This window comes from Cucurbita pepo, chromosome LG08 (genome assembly GCF_002806865.2).
Source record: "Cucurbita pepo subsp. pepo cultivar mu-cu-16 chromosome LG08, ASM280686v2, whole genome shotgun sequence".
In the NCBI taxonomy this organism is placed as follows: Eukaryota; Viridiplantae; Streptophyta; class Magnoliopsida; order Cucurbitales; family Cucurbitaceae; genus Cucurbita; species Cucurbita pepo.
This window is the reverse complement of record NC_036645.1, coordinates 4,538,741-4,545,392: the sequence shown is the minus strand read 5'-3', so window position 1 is coordinate 4,545,392 and position 6,652 is coordinate 4,538,741.

The window sequence follows — 6,652 nt, the reverse complement described above, 5'->3', positions numbered from 1 at the left end:
GCAAGTGTTCTCGTATTTTCTCAACAATTTTCTTTATAACCCCTCAAGAGCTAGTTTTATCCTTTAGTTTAAGAGTAAGAATGACTGCAAGTTTCGTGAGAAATCGAGGGCTGGAAATACCTAAAATTTAAATCCCATTTGAGTTATAATTTGGATTGGGATTTTCTCCTACGGGCCAAATTAGAACTTAAGACAAATATCAATCACTTTAGACACGCTTTAGACCCACATAAAAAAATGTTTACATGAAGGCATCAACGGCATATGAGTTGTCAATCTTAAGAAGAATTTACAAAAGAGACTCTCATATAAGAAATTGACATTTTTAAAGAACACAAATAGAGAAATTCTCCCTCGATGCTTAACATAGTTACCTCAAAATTATTCCTACAATACATGGTTGGGAAAGTAACAACTTTGAATACGAATTTGGAGAGGTCGAGAATGTTTTACTCAAAAGAAACAACTTTGATTATTGGCATTATTCTTTTTTGTTGATTCAATTTTATATGCACTAGTTGAATGGTGGGCAACCTAGTCATATATGAATATATTCGCTCCAACATGCATTCAAAATTTAAATTAATGAAATTAAAATTTACTCACGCAAGTACGTTGTGGCTTAAAAACATAAAATTTTCCCAAATTTCAAATGTACGAGAACAATATCACGAGACCACTTTAGAACGGATGAACGTTAGATATATAATCAAAATTTAAAATTAAAATATATTGAAAAGGCAAATTTGATTTGTAGAACATAGATACAAGAAGTGGAGAAGAAGTAGTTAATTGTAAAAATATATAATTTTGGTTTGTGTGTTAGTCATAAAGTGATATGGAGGAAGTGGAATGGGAGAGGCAAATGGGGGAGGGAATATGTAAAAATGGCGTTTGCTTTCTTTAGGAGCCAAGCCAAGCAAAGCATCCTCTATGTGTCTACTCCAACAGACTTGCCCAATTTTGATAGCCATCTTCCACGCCCACAATAGGCTCGATACTCTACTACGTCCCATCTGTGCGCTAAAGGCAGCAAGGGTTGACAAAAATAGAATTCCCTCCAACCAAAAGTTAAAAGGAAAGAACATATGCCATTGCCCACCTCAAAATGCCCGTCTCTTTCACACTACAATCTTCCACGTTCATTCTCAGCTTTTCAAATGTCAAACTCATTCAATTCGACAATTTGGAAAATGCAACCACATTTAATGTTCGATATCGAAGAATTTGAAAAAATGCAGTCACTCTTACTCATCATTTGTTCTTTTAACTTACTTCTAAATCAATAATTGTATTAATTAAAACGAATTATTTAGTTTCAGACTTTTTAATACGTTTGTGTTTTTAAACCGTTAGATGCATAATTTTTATTGTATAAAAGACTTCTTTAAATACAGAAATTTAACGTATAATACCAGGAAGAAAAAAGTTTAGATTAGTGATGAATGATTTGTTCTCTATTAACCTGAGCAATTTTTATGTATCTTACTCTTTGTAGGTGCATATTGTCCAACAACATCATTGTCATCATCGCTATTTTTCTATATCTTCCTCTTCGTAAATGAACATCCTCTTTTCAAATGTGATACATCGATAGCCATCTAGGATTATTTGACATCGTGTTGTCTTTAGTTATAGACAGCATCATGCTTTGACATGTGACTTGCAACAATTTTTTTAAGTCTACGACTTCAATTCAAATTTAGAATTCAAATTCAACTTATTTTTTACTTTTAGGAGTGAAAGATTATTCTGATTGACCAATATAGGTTCTTTTAACATATTTTATCTTCATACGCTTAATTTTATGACTAAAACAAATCCACAAAAGTTTATGACTAAAGTGGACAATATCATATTATTCGAGAGACAGGGTTAAGTTGTACCTAGATTATTTATTTATTTATTTATTTATTTTTAGGGTTTTATGTGGTTGAATAATAGTTTCATAAGATACACATATGGCTGAATAATAGTCACTGCCCTCTTTGGGTGGCAAAAGAATTTCATCATTTTTAATTTTTAATTATAATATGTCTCCGACAAGCATTGGTAGCACATCACAAAAAACTTCATCTTTATATTTTCCGAAAGCAAAAAATATTAAAGCTTGAAAAACTATCTTCATTGTTCCACTGGCATTGAGTCATTGAAGCTTATAAGGTTGAGGATGATTTTGGGTTGAAATTTGCAACCTTTTGATTAACATGGTACTTACTACCTTGATGAAACTTCCACTATCAATAACAAGATTACAAGGAGTCTCCTTGACTAAACACCGTGTGTGAAATAGGTTGTCTCTTTAATTATCAACATTATTCTTCGTAACTTGAGTTTTAAGAAGTCTTCTTGTAATAAGTGTCAAATGACTCCTATCTTTCAATTCCTCCTCATTCTCCTCGACTTCTTCTTTAACTAGTTTATTGATCTCCCCTCCATTTTCTACATCTAGGTTCATGATTGTACAAAAGTAATTAAATAAGTTTAGGACCTCACACACTCAATTCACTGATTTTATCTTAGGATCACTCGTGTTTATTATATGTAGACTATTTGGAAAAGTGACTAAATTATGATCAATGTATGGGTAAAGCAATTCTTACCTTAGTGAGCTATTTAAGACCATCCGAATAAGATAATTATGAAATAAGAACAAAATAAAATAAAAAAAAATGATTAAAAAAGATTGTTATGATTTTGACTAAATGTCAATTATAAAATATAATAGAATATCTAACTTTATTTTTTTTTATGGAATTGGGGCAAATCCATAAGTTATATTCGAGTTAGAATTAGGAAAGAAAAATATGAAACATATAGACTATTTAAGCAAATGTGAATTGAAATAGGGTGATTGTGAGATCCTACATTGGTTGGAGAGTGCTACGAAGGGGGTGGATGGTTGAAAAGTGGAACAAAACATTGTTTACAAGGGTGTGGAAACCTCTCCCTAAAACACGCGTTTTAAAAATTTGGAGGGGAAGCCCGAAAAAGAAAGCCCAAAGAAGACAATATCTAATAGCGATCGACTTCGGTTATTACAACAACTGTCTTTCTCTAAGATTAGTAAACTACATGTTACTTCTCATCATTCTTATCATCAGGCTAGAACTGACAAGTAAACTACCCGTCATATTGCCTTTTCAGGCTATGACAACTTTCGATTCGCACACTCCCTCTCACGTTGAAACCGTATAAGGCTATTGCTCCCCACTAGGCACAACCAGGATTTCCTTAGTAGTATAACCTCTATGACTCCCGAGACCCTGTGAGTGACAATTGAACTCTATGTATCAAATATATCCTAACCCTTCTTAACTAGTTCACGAATAAGGGTTATAATCTAAACGTCCTTATGAGATTCTTGGTCAACACAAAGTTCTATAGAGTCCACATTTAGATTCTAGGACCAATATAACTAAAACAACAATAGTCATTGCATACATTCTAGAACACATGACATCATTCAATAATAATATTGGGCATAGACGAGTTCCCAAACCCAAAATTATTCCGTATAAATGTGAATGTCGTTATTCTCAACCTACTCAAACAAAGAATAGTAAATAAACCAAGGTATGCTCGAGAGCTTATAAACATATTAACTCTATTATGGTTCTCACATATGCACTACGAAAGTTGTAAAACGAGATAACGTGCTAAACTAGAAATTGTTACATTTTCTAGGTTTAGCTATCATGAAACTTGGTCAATTAGATTCATAAATATGATTTCTAATCATATGCCCATGGTCCTAATCGACCTCTACATTTGAAACTTGCTCCATATAACTACTTACATATTTGGGTGTGTTCGAACTCTCTTCTTGAAGTTAGATTTTCTCCAAATTTCTTGGATCGGTGGCAAATTGTGTCTAATTTCTTGAACAACAAACATCTTTATGAGAACCGCTCGAAAAACAAGTGAACCGATCCAAACAATTAACAAAGTTCGTTCCATGTAGTTATTTACCTATTCAGTCGTGTTCGAGATCACTTTTCATGACCTTCCTAAAATTGATTTTTCTTTAATTCCTAGGTAGGTACGTCCCAAATTGAGTATATTTTCTGGAACATAGTGTGAGAGCTAGTCCAAACAGTGAGTAAAGGTCTAAAAAATCAAAGGGGATGACGTAGTCGGTTCTGGAACCGCCCCGCCATCATCATCTACCTTGAGATGGTGACGACCCAAGAGCGTGTCTGCTTTTACCCTATGAAAGTTAAGCTTTTTCCATTGACCTAGTGGCTATTTGCTCGCAATTTCTTCACCTACTTTGCAGTCCTACACCCCATAGATCGTTTGAAACAAGTTTCAGCTCATTTGTTAAAAAACCAACAAGATATATAGAGTCAAGTAAGGTACCAGAGAATGAACTTACAGTAGGTAAATGCTCCCCCATCGAGATGAGTTCACAATTAGGGGTTGAATTCGAATCATTCCCGTAATCATAAAATCTCACGACACCAATAGTGGGTCATAATCAGACATAGCAATATGCATAGTTAAACGGTCTGATATGCTTGTCATACGCCTACATTTACATCGTACCTAGTAAATTTCATCAGTGAGCATACGTGTAAATATCATCCACTAACATGCTTTTAGACAGTCAAGTAAGACTTCTTTAAAACTTAAATCGATCATAAGGTTCAAGAGACAACATAATAATATCTAATCTAAGTCTCTCTCAGGTTGTTCGGTTTGTCATGGTTCAACATAGCATAGTCATGCCTAATTAAAGCTCTAAACAATTCATTCTGATCATCTGTGTCCAATCACAATTTATTCTTGTTTAACCTATATTAAAATTTATGCCATTAACTAGTTTTTATTAATCATTTTAATTGTTTTATTTGCGATTTATGGTATGAAAAATTCAAGGATATTAATCTAATGTTTGGTTGAGATATAGGAGGATCATGTTCAAGTAATAACCTAAATAGTTTACAGTAAATAGATAAGGTTTGATGCCTTATCTTGGTAACATATTGATTCGGCTCACTTTGTAATTATTAAGTATGATTTGATCCAAATCGCTCCTATGGAGACATATGAGTGAGAGTATCATATACAATGAGTATTATAACATTGGATGATCATATGAGACTCGATTTTAATTATGAGTGAGTAATGAACTTTTGCTTGCGAGGGCTTGTCCTTTAACTTACATAGGTGAGGATGATTTTGAGACTTGACCAAATAGGGAGTTGAGAACATAGTCTCTAGAGATGACATTTGCTCCTAATGATACAGAGTATGTAGATGAGTAATTCCCTTAAGTACTGATTTTGAGACTTGAACAATGGGACTCACCTTTTTACCGGCTAAAGAGGAACTTAGTTTATGATTGAATCATAAACAAATTATTTATTAGAGAATTAGTGATATTTAAGGTGAAGTATATAATTACAGGGCTAAACGAACTTTTGACCTTGTTGTAGTTACAAACAACTCATGAAGGATCGACTTGCTAGCCTCGAAAGTGTAGTCAAAAGTGAAGAAGACATCTCCATTGGTATAAGCTTATGCTTAAAGTGGACAATATCATACCATTGTAGAGAGTCGTGATTCTTAACATTGTATAAGACTTATCAGGATCCAAATTTCTCGAACGAGATATGATGAGTATCCTTAAAATCACATTAAAATCGTTATCCTCTCTCGAAAGAAAACTGGTACAATAACTTCTATGAATATGTTAAAAGCTGGTGGAGGCTAAATTAGCTTGGAGAAGCTCAAAGAGATGTGGGTAAGTTTCTTTTATCTTTTTTCTAGAATTTCCAGACATTTTCTCTAAACGTACTTGATAGAGATAGCTCCCAATTACAAAAACTTGAATGAGTATAAAAACTCATTAAGTAGTATATTTGTAGGATCTTAATTGTGTTTTTAGGTGTGCTAGGGTACCATACTCTTTTTTGTCATATTCTTGTTCTTGATTTGAGAGCTTAGGCCCTTAGGTTCCGTTCTTGAGTCCGGAGTTCTTAATATTGGTTGTTGTCTAAGGATCAATGTCCTAGTCCTTATCCTTGGTTTTTAGTCTTTGTTTTCGTCCTTAATCTTATTCTTGGTTTTTTTTTTTTTTTTTTTTTTTTTTTTTTTTTTTTTTTTTTTTNCTTCTTCTTGAGAGGTACCTGACAATATTCATATCTTAGAGGGCTTAGGGAATGTATAGTGCTACTTTAAGGAATGAATATGTGTTAAACTTTCTTGTCTTTGCTTCATGGACTTAAGGTAGCATATTGATTACTTGAAAATCAATAGCTATCTTGACAGTAGCATCATGATTACTTGAAAATCAAAAGTTGTCCGGGCAGCCTCCTAGTTATTTGAAAACCAAAGGTTATACTAATACTATCATGAGGCAGCGTCTCGATTACTTGAAAATCAAGTACTAACCTTGAGTTCATGTTGAGTTAGGTAACTTCTTGGTCGCTAGAAAACCAAGGATCATCATAAAGCTTATCAAGATGTAGCATCTTAAACCTTGAACTCATCTTGTATTAGGGTAGCCTCTAGCCCCTAAAACTTATCATGAGGTAGCACCATGATTACTTGAAAAGTAAGGGCATATCTTAAGCTCATTTTTAGTTAGGGTAACCTAAATCAAGGATACATCATCCGTTTACATGTGAAAAAAAAAAAAAAAAAA